This window comes from Protopterus annectens, chromosome 9.part0, assembly GCF_019279795.1.
Source record: "Protopterus annectens isolate FY-2018-M chromosome 9.part0, PAN1.0, whole genome shotgun sequence".
In the NCBI taxonomy this organism is placed as follows: domain Eukaryota; kingdom Metazoa; phylum Chordata; order Ceratodontiformes; family Protopteridae; genus Protopterus; species Protopterus annectens.
In genome coordinates this window covers 569,999,460-570,013,726 of record NC_056743.1, presented here as the reverse complement: position 1 = coordinate 570,013,726, position 14,267 = coordinate 569,999,460, and the positions used below count along the sequence as shown (strand labels likewise).

The window sequence follows — 14,267 nt, the reverse complement described above, 5'->3', positions numbered from 1 at the left end:
CTGACTTATTGAGCAAGTGCCAGGTAACTTAAATGCAATGTGTTACAGGTAACTTAAATGCAAAAACGACAAACAGTAACTTTCTTTCAAGTGAAACAAGGAAATAAGTACAGTAAGCAATGCAGATATCACTAGAGATCCACAGAAGCGCTGAAAAGCAGCGTTTTAGGTGGAATTAGCGTTTCAGGGAAATAACAAGCAAACAAACAACAAGCATACAAACAAAGCTAGATTCAGCAGGCCTGGATCTAGTATATGCTACAGCAAACAATGTGTGCCAATTTCAGTAAGAAACAGTTCAAATATGCAGACACTATAAGCCTTTAACCAGAAATTCCCGGCTCAGAAGGGCAGAGTCCAGCCTCTCCTCCCACAAGAGTGCACACCACGAACCTTCTTAATGTAAAATAACTGGCCTGAAGCCCAAGTGCTTAAACCAGAACTAATACACTTTTAGAATAACAGACACTGAGCCCTCAATCAGCAGTTCCCAACTTAGAAGGATGTAAGCTACCTGTCCTGCCACCACAGTGCAGGCCACAAACCTTCCTAATGTAAAACAACTGGTCTGAAGCCCAAGTGCTTAACCCAAAAGACTTAGAATGATAGCTACACTTTAATCACGTTACTACCAAGCAGTAATAAATACAATTGAATACTTTAAAGAATGCCTGGATTAGTGCTCAAGTTATACAAACAAAGCTAGATTCAGCAGGCCTGGATCTAGTCTATGCTACAGCAAACAAGGTGTACCAATTTCAGTAAGAAGCAGTTCAAATATGCAGGCACTATAAGCCTTTAACCAGAAATTCCCAGCTCAGAAGGGCAGAGTCCAGCCTCTCCTCCCACAAGAGTGCAGACCATGAACCCTCTTAATGTAAAATAACTGGCCTGAAGCTCTATTGCTTAAACTAAAAGGCTTAGAATGAGTTACACCAAGCAGTAATAAATACAACTGAGTACTTTTAAGATGACACAAAAGCAAAATAAAGTAGGAAGAAACACAAATACAGTAAAAGCAAGATAAAAAAATTTAAGTGGAAAGAGAGAAAGGAGTAGCAGAAACTAAGCTGATTGGCCTTCTCAAATGTTCTCCCTGTACTGGGTAGAATGAGGTAATGACACTAGACTGGGAAGAGGGTCCCAGATCAAATTTACACTAGGAGCAGGCAACTGCAAAGCCACCAACTATAAAAACACTATGTATTGTGTTTTATTGTACTTTAGATAATATATTAAATAAATTAGCTTTATTACTAATTTTATGTACTATATATAATAACCGATTTGAAACATATTTTAATGTAAACTGTGTGACGTTACTTTAAGCTACCTAATTACTATAAAGTATGAATGTCATTTCATTGATTAACAAATGACGCAATGGTGGTTAAATAGTGGGTTCATTCTGTTTGTATTTATTCTGAAGAAGTTCAGTGATAATTTTCAACGAAAGCACTTAATTAAATTGTTTTGTTCATAAATTTGCCATTTGGTGCGTTTTCTTTTTTAATTCATGGTTTATTACACCTTCCGTCTTCACCTAATTTTTGTAATTTTTTGTTCAAGAAAAAAAAAATCACAGATTAGAAGGCACCAGAGAAACTTGCATCAAGCTATTATTACTCTAAGTTAGACATGGATATTTTTCTTATCTAATTATTTTACTTGAGGAGCTTGTTACATTCTATTTTAAACAGTCTGCAGATGGTTTAATTTGGGTCAAGAACCTCAAGTTAACTAATTTAAGTTTTCCTTGTATATTTCAGCTACCTGACCGACCAATGGACCAGCTGCTTTTATATAGATATCTGACAAAAAAGATGTTTGTGCTCTTTATTATTAAAGTTTGATCTTGTAATGGAACAGTTTCTTTTAATACTGAAAATTATTTCACTCTCAGAAAAGGCAGTTACATTGTTATGACACCAGGTTTTTACAGGCAATATGTTTACTTTAAAGAAAGAAAGAAAAAAAGAAAGATGAGAAAATATTGGTGTGTGTGTGTGTGTGTGTGTGTGTGTGTCTGTGTGTGTATGTTTACTTTAAAGAAAGAAAGAAAAAAAGAAAGATGAGAAAATATTGGTGTGTGTGTGTGTGTGTGTGTGTGTATAAAAACAAATACAACCTATGTGAAAACAAAACACTTTTATTTATTTATTTATTGCATTTGTTGACTGGGAAAGTCCACTGGGCCTAGGAAGAGCTCGTTTTCAGTGGAGGCCTGGGGAGAAAAGCTCCACATTAATTACATAAAACCTAAAAATGTTAATACATAGGACATTTTGAGCAGTACTATCATTACATTAATTACATAGAAGTGGGCGGCCACGGTGGTACAGTGGTTAGCATTGTCACCTCACAGCAAGAGGTTCTCTGGTTCTATCCTCGGCTGGGGTGCCTTCTGTGTGTCTGCATGTACTCCCTGTGGTTGCATGGGTTTCCTCCGGGTGCTCCAGTTTCCTCCCACATCCCAAAGTCATACTGTAGGTGGATTGGACACTCCAAATTGGCCTAGGCATGAGTGTGTGTGTGTGTGTGTGTGTGTGTGTGTGTGTGTGTGTGTGTGTGTGTGTGTGTGTGTGTGCCTTCCGTGGAAGGTTGGGCGCCAGGCTGGCAACTCGACATGGTAAAACTCCACTGCCAATCATGAGCGGACAGGTGATTCACTGTGGCTACCCCTAACAGGGAAAAGCAAAAAGAAGAAGATGATCATTGATTACATGCAAGAGGGAAACATGTTGATACACAGAAAGAGGTATTTTTTTGAGTAGTACTATCACATGAAAAGAAAGTAACAGCAATAATGTTTTACAGTCAGGTAATGATGCCATATTCTCTAGAAAAACATACGAGTGCAAATATGTTTATACAGTTCTTAGCTGAGCTAAGGGTATATAGGAGGTGACAGAAAGGCTGAAGGAGGAAGAGTACAGTCAAGGTGACAGCGAGGAGTAAGAATGGTACAGAGAAGAGGAGGGGAATATTTGTAGAAGATAGATAGATAAGGAAAGAGTACTACAGATGCGATGTTTGCTCTGAGAGTGTTGATGGAGAAATATAGAGAAGGTCAGAAGGAGTTGCATTGTGTCTTTGTAGACTTGGAGAAACAGGGTGCCTAGAGAGGAGTTGTGGTATTGTATGAGGAAGTCAGGAGTGGCAGAGAAGTATGTAAGAGTAGTACAGGATATGTACGAGGGTAGTGTGACAGTGGTGAAGTCTGCAGTGGGAGTGACAGATGTGTTTAAGGTGGAGGTGGGATTACATCAAGGATTAGCTCTGTGCCCTTTTTTATTTGCAATGGTGATGGACAGGTTGATAGACACGGTCAGACAGGAGGCCCCATGGACTATGATGTTTGCAGATGACATTGTGATCTGTAGTGAGACTAGGGACCAGGTTGAGGAGACCCTGGAGAGGTGGAGATATGCTCTAGAGAGGAGAGGAATGAAGGTCAGCAGGACTAAGACAGAATATATGTGTATGAATGAAAGGGAGGACAGAGGAATGGTGAGGATGCAGGGAGTAGAGCTGGCGAAGGTGGATGTGTTTTAAGTACTTGGGATCAACAGTTCAGAGTAATGGTGAGTGTGGAAGAGAGGTGAAGAAGAGAGTATAGGCAGGGTGGAATGGGTGAAGTAGAGTGTCAGGAGTGATTTGTGACAGACAGGTACCAGTAAGAGTGAAAGGGAAGGTCTGCTAGAGGGTTATGAGACCAGCTATGTTGTATGGGTTGGAGATGGTAGCATTGACAAAAAGGCAGGAGGCAGAGCTGGAAGTGGCAGAGTTAAAGATGTTAAGATTTGCACTGGGTGTGACAAGGATGGACAGGATTAGGAATCAGTATATTAGAGGGTCAGCTCTGGTTGGACAGTTTGGAGACAAAGTCATAGATGTGGATTGCATTGGTTTGGACATGTGCTGAGGAGGGATGCTGGGTATATTGGGAAAAGGATGCTAAGGATGGAGCTGCCAGGTAAGAGGAAAAGCGGAAGGCCTTAGATAAGGTTTATGGATGTGGTGAGAGAGGACATGCAGGTGGTTGATGTGACAGAGCAAGATGCAGAGGACAGGAAGAAATGGAAACAGATGATCCGCTGTGGCGACCCCTAACGGGAACAGCCGAAAGAGAAGAAGAAGATAAAGGTTGAGGCTCCATAGCGGGAGGTCATGTGTTGGGATTATTTATTGGGTTACAGGAGAATAGCCAGTGAGAGGAGAGATGCAATTTGTGGGATTTTTTAAAGGAAGCAGGATTACTGATTGTCCTGAGTGAAGGAGGAAGATTATTCCATAACTTGGAGGCAGCATAAGAGTACAGCATTTGGCCAGCTGAGAGATTGGGTTTCTCAACAGACAATAGTATTTTGTTTTCAGACCTGAGGTGGCGATTGGGGTGATACAGGATACATGCATGTACATGTAAACTTGTAAGGGTAGACAAGAATTTAAATAGCCAAGCTCCTTTCTTAAAAAAAAAAAAAAAAAAGTATATGCAACTGAATGTTTGGTCACGTTTTTTTTTCCAAGTGATATCAATAGCCTTTACCAAAAAGGAATTACTATATGCAATTGAGGATGAAAGCTTCAGAACTTTCTAGTGCAAATCATACTGACTGGAATAATTTTGTGAAGGTCTAACTTACTAAAAATACCCAGACTGAAAATATGGTGCTTTGCCTGTAGTGACACCATACAAAGCCTTTTGAGCCTTCCATTCAGATCATGACTTATTGCAACTTTATCCAAGGTGATGCAGGTTTACTGTTGTGAAGTTATAGACTGTTGTGGGGACTTAACCCCTATCATTATCGGTTTATTACTGCTTTTTAATGAAGGATGTTTTTGAAATGATTACATTTTGGAATGCTCTAATTTCATTCTGCAGGTTTTGGTGTATGATGAATCACTGAGGTTTATATTGAAATTCTTAAAGCAAATCCCTTAAAACCTCTAACAATTTTGCCTTTCTGGGTGTTTCCATAAGAAATAATCCTTAGGATTTGTAAAGAACCCAACCACTCATGTTAAGAGCTGCAGTAAAAAGGCCCGTTTCTGCAATGTGGAGTTTTGCAATTCAGAGACATATTAGCAGCAATGAGTAAAGACTTCATTATTAGCTAATCTGCATGCCTCTCTGAATTACTGTTAACTACTCTGCAAGCCCCATTGTGTTAGTGCAGGTAGTCCTTCCATTAACTCTCCCAGACATAAACACATAGTAAACACACACACACACACACACACACACACACACACACACACACACACACACACACACACACACACACACACACACACACACACCACACACCCATACCTGTCCCTGTTATCAAAACACCCACTATGTCTCCTTTTTCCTACCCTGGTAATTCATGGATGATTACAGTCAGTCCTTAATGCCAGCCAGGAATTTGAGTTTCATACCTCCTATCCTTCAATAAATGCACCCAAATACAGACACTAGTATCCTATCAGCTTTCTTCATTTGTGGGTAGAATTTTTAAAATGTGTCCATGATTTTGTTCCATCACTAATTTTGGCTTTTGTCCTGATGATTTGTGTTACAAGGTTTAGAGGTATGCTTAACATTTTCTGTCCCTTTCCATCGTGAAACATGAATTGTTGCAGGCATTGCATAGTGCCTGTGATCCTCAATATATGTTAATAAAACATGTGGCTTTGTGAGTCAAGGATGCAAGGTTCAAGTCCACACACCCCTTTCTACTTGACTTTTTTTTCCTCACTTATATATTTTATACATGACATCCCTGGTGTCTAGTGAAGGTTCAGAGGATTAATATCCTCTGTAGGAGATATAAAGTAGGAGTTTATGAGGTTAGAGTCCTTTCTAGTGCATTTTAAAGCATGCTAATTACAATATCCCTAGTATCTAGTGGTTCCCCACACCACTTCCACTTTTGTTTAAATATGCACCTTTAAGGCACACCATGTAAAGTATCCTAATGTCAAGTGTTCTCCCCCAACCCACATCTTCCAGGTTCTCTCTGGTGTATAGTGGTTTCCCTATCCTGGTTAAGTTTGAGTGCCATTACAGCATGACATAGAAGAGTTCCCATGTGAGTGTAGTGTTCCCCTCCAAGCCACACCTTTCGAGTTACCCCTGGTGGTTAATGGTTCCCCTTTATTCAAATGTTGCAGACTCTGCTTGTTAATCAAGAGGTATGTGGAAGGAGATGACAGCCACACATACACAAAACAGCCCCTTCCCCACCCGATCACACTTGGACAACACACACACACACACACACACACACACCTTCATTAACCCCCTCACTATTACTAACTCCCCTGCTGCTACCTTCCAGGCAGACACACAATCATACATACACATACCCACACACCCCCAATACTATCTGACCCCTAAACTCCACGGCACTTACCTCTACAATGATGGATGAACACAGGCATTTGGCTATGTTCATTACCAAGAATGGCTAGGAGCAGCTGTAGTAATTTACATAGAACTGAGCAGCATAAAAGCCTTACTGCAGGCAATTCTGGGGAGAGCACATGGCTAATTACCATATGCCTTATTAGCATACAGCGTGGCTAGAGAGACAGCCCATGGTGGTCCTGCAAGTGTCTATGCAAAAGCACTGCAGTCAGGCTGTCCCTGAATTCCAAAAAGTTACAGCAAGGTGTATACCTTGTACCCATCTCCCAATAACTTTATTTACTCAGCTCAGTGTTAGCTCTTGCAATGAAAAGCTATGCTGGATATCAAAATTCAGGTAACACTTTGCTTTCCACGGTACTTTTTTTAAGATGCTTTGTCAAAAAACAAAATACAGGCAGGTCTCCTGTGGCCACGAAAGTGTAGAAAATACTACATTTGACTTTAGATAGTTAGTATGTCTTCCGAGGCAGTTATGGTGTATTTTGTAAATGGGTTTAGAATTGTATAGTTTTATACATACATATATATATATATATATATATATATATATATATATATATATATATATATATATATATATATATATATATATACACACACACACACACATACACACACGAGACAGTGACTAGTAAGATTATAATGGAACATCACAATCTCATCAGTAGCAGGTGTCATAAATACCTAGTATAGTTTGATCAGTAAACAAGTCAACCATTGTGTTATCTGATGCAGAAATATGTCTCAGAAATGTCTCTTATCCAAGGTAGTCATGTGGTAATACCTACCTACCAAGTACCTTTAAAACCAATGGATGCATTCAGCTGCAAAACACTTAGAAAACCTTTAGGTGAAAAAGGTTTGTGAGGGACTCCAATGATATTTCTATATTTTTCTAAGGCCAAACATGAGCTGGTTGAAGATCTGTAGTACACCACCACTGTACAAACTTTTTTCTTGCACATAATGGACAACGAGTACTGGTGAGGACCACTATAATATCTCATCCGCATAGCCAGCTAGGATCCAGTACTGCAATAAATACTTCATACTCATCTAGTGCACAAACTATTCAGTAAAAACTGCAAGAAAGACACAGTCAAACTAGAATATTCAGTGTAATACCTTAAACCTCCTGTAATGGAAGCCATGGAATATATGCAAATGACCCCTTAATGAAATAACAATGTTTCATCTGTATGGCTTCTGAATGCCCATGACTTTTTTTTTTACTTTTTAAGTCTTTATGAGTACATTTAGGTCAATAAAGCAAAACCCCATTAGCTGTAGAAATGCATAACTGAGCCTTTTATTGACCTCATCAACACAGCATAAGTGGATTTTTTGGCTACACTTTAGAAACGCAGACCTTAAAATTAAGCCTGCAAAATATCCCAAATAGCATCCAGACCAAGGGGTAACAGGTCACACAATCAAACTATTCAGTAAAAACTGCAAGAAAGGCCCAGTCAAGCTAGAATAGTCACTGTGTAATGACTTAAACCTCCTGTAGCGGAGGCTCATGGAATACAGGGACATTATCCATTAAGGACATAGCAGTGTTTCAGCTGCATGGAGTTTGAATGCCCATAGCTTTTGAATCATTACTTTTTAAGTCTTCATGGGTACATTCAGGCCAATAAAGCCAAACCCCATTAGCTGCAGATATGCATGTTGTGGCCTTTTTACTGATCTGATCATTACAGCAAAAGTGGATTGTTTGGCTATTCATTAGAAACACAGAGCTTAGGACCAAAATATCCCTTTTACCCTTTGGTTAGGCTTTATTTGCATACAGACAAACAACACTTCACCTGGTCCCTTTTTATGGTACAAAACACACGAATCCGAACATTATACATTCTAAAACACCAACCTCATTCGTTGTGAAGTGACTAGATCTAGACACTTCACTTTGAAGATGACTTTTGTGTAAAACTAGTAAAAAGTCATTTACTAGTCCTGGACCTTGATATTAGAGTAATCTGGCCCACCCACAACTTGATGTGTTTTTATAGCTAGTTACTATGAATTTAGGGGACAAAGGGGCTCTTATATCCCAGTCAATGTTGCAGCACTAATGAGAAGTCTTTCAGAAGAGTAACTGGGCTCTGAAATAGTCAAATCCAGTTATGTACTACTGCTAGGCTTCTAGAAGACAGTACAGTACCATAAAATGTGCTTCTGTGTTGTCATCTACTCACCATATGGCTACCAGCCTGCAGCTTTGTCATCTGTCACAACAGGCCATATAGTACAGAAATAAAAGCACAAGTGACCCCCATAAATACACAAACCACATATGAAAAGTTAATATGCAGGCTACCGCCTGACTGGTCTCAGTGGTCAGGAGAAATATACACCAGCGTTTATACACTCATACTGTCCCATTAATTAGCCTGGATCTCTTTTTACTACATAACCTTCTAAACATGGATTACCAAAGATGCATTTCACAGTCACAAAAAAGAAGTAAATAAAAGTCATTGTGTGAAAATAAGGGGTAACCTTCAATCATGAATGTAACTATGGAGTGATAAAACTAGTTCTGGCATGCAAACATTGGACCAATATAAAGATGGATGAGCCAGTGCAAGAAAAAGAACCCGTTGCATTTTGACTTAGTTAAACATCAAGATTTGTAAGTATGGTATCTCTGAGAGTTTAGGACTTTCCAATTATTACACAAATTTCCAGTGAAATGAATAGCCACCTTGCATTTTTCCTAAGATGTCAGAAATGCCAAAAAATGCATTACTGCACCCCTTAGGACATCATCTACCCCAGGGAACTGCCACACTTACAATACACCCTTAACAACAGAATGGTTTAAAGGGTCAGGTATATCTCAAGAGGTTCACACTACCTTATCCACATAAAACAAAGTTCATCCCTATCCATTTTCAAGTACAACTTAAATCTATGGATGGGAAAGGGAATGTTTACCCCAGGACTGACCCTGTACAACAACTAATGGGTAAAGGCAGCTCCTAAATGCTTTATCCCATGCATGGGTCCCCACAAAGTATCCACACTATGATCCCAGTTATTCTTATTAGGGTTAATATATAATTATTCACACAGTATACAGAGGCTTTCCAGTAAACCAATACTAAGAAACCAACAACTGGAAATGCAAAAAGGACCAGTCCAGCAAAAAAAGTTTTATTCTGTAAAATCAACAGAAATTAATGCTTCAAAAAGTAAAACAATGCGTTTTTGTACGACCACTTCCCAGACTTTATCAGATAAATTCCAGAAAGCAATGTACACAATCCAAAGTATCAAATATAATAATAAAAAATGTATATAATATATATAATAATTGACCAGGCTATAGGTAACGCTAATCGATAACCAAATGGGATAGGTTATTTTGAACACAAAAAGGAAAAGTTGCTAAGCTTAAAATGGCCCAAAGGGGCAACTAGCCTAGTGCTTACCTATGAATCTATAAGATGTGCATACTTCTTCTTCTTTTTCCTGGTTAGGGGTTGCCACACGGATCACCTGTTCGTTCATGATTGGCAGTGAAGTTTTACGGTGTCGAGTTGCCAGCCCGGCGCCCAACCTTTCTTGGAAAGTGCACAAACACAAGCACTAATGCCTAGGACCAGTTTAGAGTATCCAATCCACCTACAGCATGTCTTTGGGATGTGGGAGGAAACCGGAGCACTCGGAGGAAACCCACGCGACCACAGGAAGGACAAGCAAACTCCACACAGAAGGCACCCCAGCCGAGGATCGAACCGGAGAACCTCTTGCTGTGAGGTGGCAACGCTAACTGCTGCACCACGGCAGCCGCCTCAAGATGTGCATAGTGCATACTATAAACTTGAATTTATTTGGCTTTTTATTTAATCCAACTTTCTTTAAAAAGAGCTTTTACAATGCATGCAGAGGTAAATCCGGTCAAGTACAAAATGCATTTCAACAGTGAATACACATATTATGTCTGTATTTATAATAAAATGCATTAAATTACAGCACTGCAACCAATAACTACAAGTAGTACAAAAAGGTCTTTTACAAAGTATTTCAATTGAGATTACAGGATTAACTTAGTTTATTCTGACCCAAGTGGACAACTGCCTTTTTGCTTCTACTGTGGTTTCACTGTTTCACTGTACTAAATGCAGCATTTGCTTTAGTACCGCTTTGCAGAAATGCTGATTTCTGTGGATACCCTGTGAATTGTATACATTTATGTTTTTCTCTGTTTCAAACATTCCTGAGCACGCTTGCATGCACACATGCATGCAAGAACACACAGGTTTATACTTTTAAGCCTAATGATATGAACATGCATACATAAAATAAATTAAATACACTTTTAGTTGTCCAAATTCTATAAGTCTATCATATAGTCAGTATTTTATGCATAGCAGATTGCTATATTACCAATATCTGTGTAAACATTTCCTGAAATGTAACTGATGTCCATAGCATACAGCACTTTCACAGTTGTCATATCATGACATGATACTACAGATTGAAAAAGGTAGAATGAAGTGCATAGTTACGAGCACTGTTTGGTACCTCCTCTCATTCTGGTAACTTAGCTACATCTCTTTTCATTTATCTCCCCCACTTGTTGGTACAAGCTGCCTCCATTTTCTTTCTCCTTGATATACCCTGTTTGCTGTTGTTCATTATGAACCATAGTAAAGGAAGGATAAAATAAAGTAGTGAACAGAGATGCTGCGTTATACATAATCTAAGTCCTAAAGAACACCCTAAAATGACCTCAAAAAGTGGTACGCACAAAGCTACGGAGATTAAGCAAAACATTACACATAACGTGCAGACACAGTGGTTTCATAATGCCTGTGTCCTTTGCAAATACCAAAATATTATTTGTACAGCCTACATTTTTTGATTCATATGGATTTGACTCTGCAGTCAGTTCCAGTTATTCCTCCTTACTGCAAGGTACAGGTATTTTTTTCTGTTTTCCTCTGAGCATTTTTCTCAGAGATCACTACAAATGCATCAATCAGCACAGAACTTCCATTCATTTATTTCTTACATAGCTTATTAAAATGCCTTCTTTTCTTTAGCCAGCTTTTCTTTAGTCACACAGAAATCTGATATCAAATACAAATATGGCCTTTGCTGTACCAGAAAATAAACTGCATGAATTAAAATTGTTCTCTCATACTGAAAGACAGACTTTTTTTTAGCTGTTTCTTTTATTCTTGAACGCTGACAGCTATAAAAACAAAAAAAGAAATACTTGTATTTCATCTTACCTGAATGCTGGTTTAGATTCTACGTTCTGCATCAGTGATATAGCATATAAATCTCCAGCTTTTTATCTGCAGTGTTCTTCCCCTGGAAACCTAGCATGGTCAGCTCACAAGACTCATTCTGCTAGCATGCCGGATGTTGTGTCAGTAAATTTCATCCAATCAGCCGTGCTGTTATTCAATAAGCAACACGGTAGAGACTCCGTGTGGTCACAGACCATAACTGCATAAAATACCTTCTTTTTAATTTAAATGAGCATCTTAACACTGTTAACAATTGCTCACATTACTTTATTCCTATCTAATTTTACTACAGAATAAACAGCCTGCCAAGCATGACAACTGCTGTCTAAACATGTGTTATTAACAAGAATGCATTCAGCTATTTATAAGGAAGATACTGTACTGAGTGCTAAATTAACTTTAAGAAACTATTATCTCACAATGCAGTGTCACACTGTACTGGAAGGAGACTGTTGTAACAGTGGAAAAGGAGAAAGGATTATCAAACATGAGGAAATACACAACAGGCATTAAAGAAGCAGAAATTAGGACAGTAATTCTGCAATACATTCCATATTTTATTAGTAAGTATCTATCTACATGAGGGTGGAAACTCCTTATTAGGGTACAAACATGTGTTGTCATTAGTAATTGAATGTATTTTGCGTATGTTGGATAAATCGACAGACTAGACCCAGTGGTGAGTTGTTTTCAGCAGTTAAGATTTAAAAATATATAGTTTTAGTTTCACAGCCATTCTTCACAATGCAAGGATTAAAAACTTTGTGGGAACTGAGCAGGATGTGACTTTTGCAAAGCAAATCCCCTAGTACTAAAAGACATATTTTCTTCTGATGAATGAGAATCATCTATGTTGGGGAACAATATAAAAATGTCTGCACTGTTAGTTTGGGAAGAGAAAACAACAATTAAAAACATGCCATCATCAGATTATTTCTATTTTACAATATTGACATTTGCTTAATTTTTCCATAGGTTTCCCCCCCTGTGCAAATAAAATAGTTATTCAGTATAATGGTCAGCAAACACAAAATGATCCACGAAAAAAATATATATCTAGAAACACACACACTATCTAAACCTGCAGTGGTACATTAGGGTAAACCATATTTTCAGACCATATCTATCCCATATGGTGGCTCTTAGTTTTAACTTGTCATGCATGGGTACATGTGTACCTGTAGGAGACAAAGGTATTCGTATTCAGAAAAAAAGCATAACACAAATGTGCAGCAGTTAATAGTGCAAGACAGTTAGCACAATGCAGCTTGACAAGGATTAGACATGCATGAGAAATGGCACAGACTGGTCATGCTAGGGACTATGCTGCATAATGATTCTTCATAGTTGCTATGACAACGGTATCCATACTAGTGAAATGGTGGCACTATGATTATGTGACCCAAGAAAAAGCAACATGCAGGTGGCATGTCTGATGCTGTATACATTCACATGTGCATTGAACTACCTCATAGCTGTTACAAAGACATGAAGCCCATACTAGGACGCCATAGCAAAATGCCAACTCATTTTATCAAGTAACTGGGGTGGAAATGGAGAGATAGGACAGGTATAAATGAGGAAGAACAAACAGGGGAACACAGAAAAGGGCACAAAAAGGGAAGTATGGCATGGGGGAATAAGGGTATACTTTTCATGGGCACAGGTGTCCATATTTATGTTTTTATTTAATAAGAAGAAGGGTAGAAGGGGAAGTAGCAAGGGAAAGGTACTGATAGGATGCTGTAAAGGGAAGTAAACAGGGTAGACAAGTGTACATATAACACAGAACAAAACTGACAGGAAGAGATGCATACTGACAGAGGCAGACATCTGGTGAACAACAACAGGAGACATTCAGTACTTAAGAGGGGCAACCTCACCTTTTATACATTGTCTTAATAACATAAAATGACATCACTTCTTCTATATGTCTTGTTACAGAAAGTGAACTCATACATAAATACACATATCATCTTAAAAATTACTACATTACATGACATCATCCCATATGAAACACTCACATATAAAATTCTGCCTTGAGTTTTAAAACAGAACTAATAGAAATTGAACTGTTAAGTCCTGGGGCCTCAGAGGCAATAGTTCTCATTTGCCATCTGAGCTCCTTTAATTCTAAATATTCGTTCTCTCACCCAAAGTGACTTGCTCAATAACAGTAAACCTAAAGCTGTGTCCTAGATCCATGCCACTATGTACAGCTAAGGCATTTTTTGATTAATTCCTACCAGTATCCTAATAGTGTTGATAGATTCTGGTTCTCGATGCATTGATGGTTTTTCCTAAATAGAAACATGAACACATGGAGCACTTAGCCAAATATATAACTCCCTTACTGCTGCAAGTAAACGTATTCCATATTAAATATCTTCCATTGTTGGGTATATATACTTCTGCACCCTCCAGGATATGTTTACATTGTATACAAAACCCACATTTTACCATGCCCCCATCCTTACATTTGTAGGTGGGTTTTTTTTTTTGTAACAATGGCATTCTGATGAAGTTTCTACTTTGAGACAAAAGCGCTCAATTAATAAATTGGTTGTGGGCTT

General features: G+C 38.5%; 1 protein-coding gene across 1 annotated transcript in view; it reads right to left on the bottom strand.

Moving 5' to 3' along the window:
* Positions 1-11,778, bottom strand: part of SLC23A2 (solute carrier family 23 member 2) — a 1,130,684-nt gene extending 1,118,906 nt beyond the window's left edge. The window contains exon 1 of the mRNA XM_044083095.1: positions 11,674-11,778. The gene's annotated coding sequence lies outside the window, so the exon portion shown is untranslated. The remainder of the gene's footprint in view (positions 1-11,673) is intronic.
* Between the last annotated feature and the right edge of the window lie 2,489 nt (positions 11,779-14,267).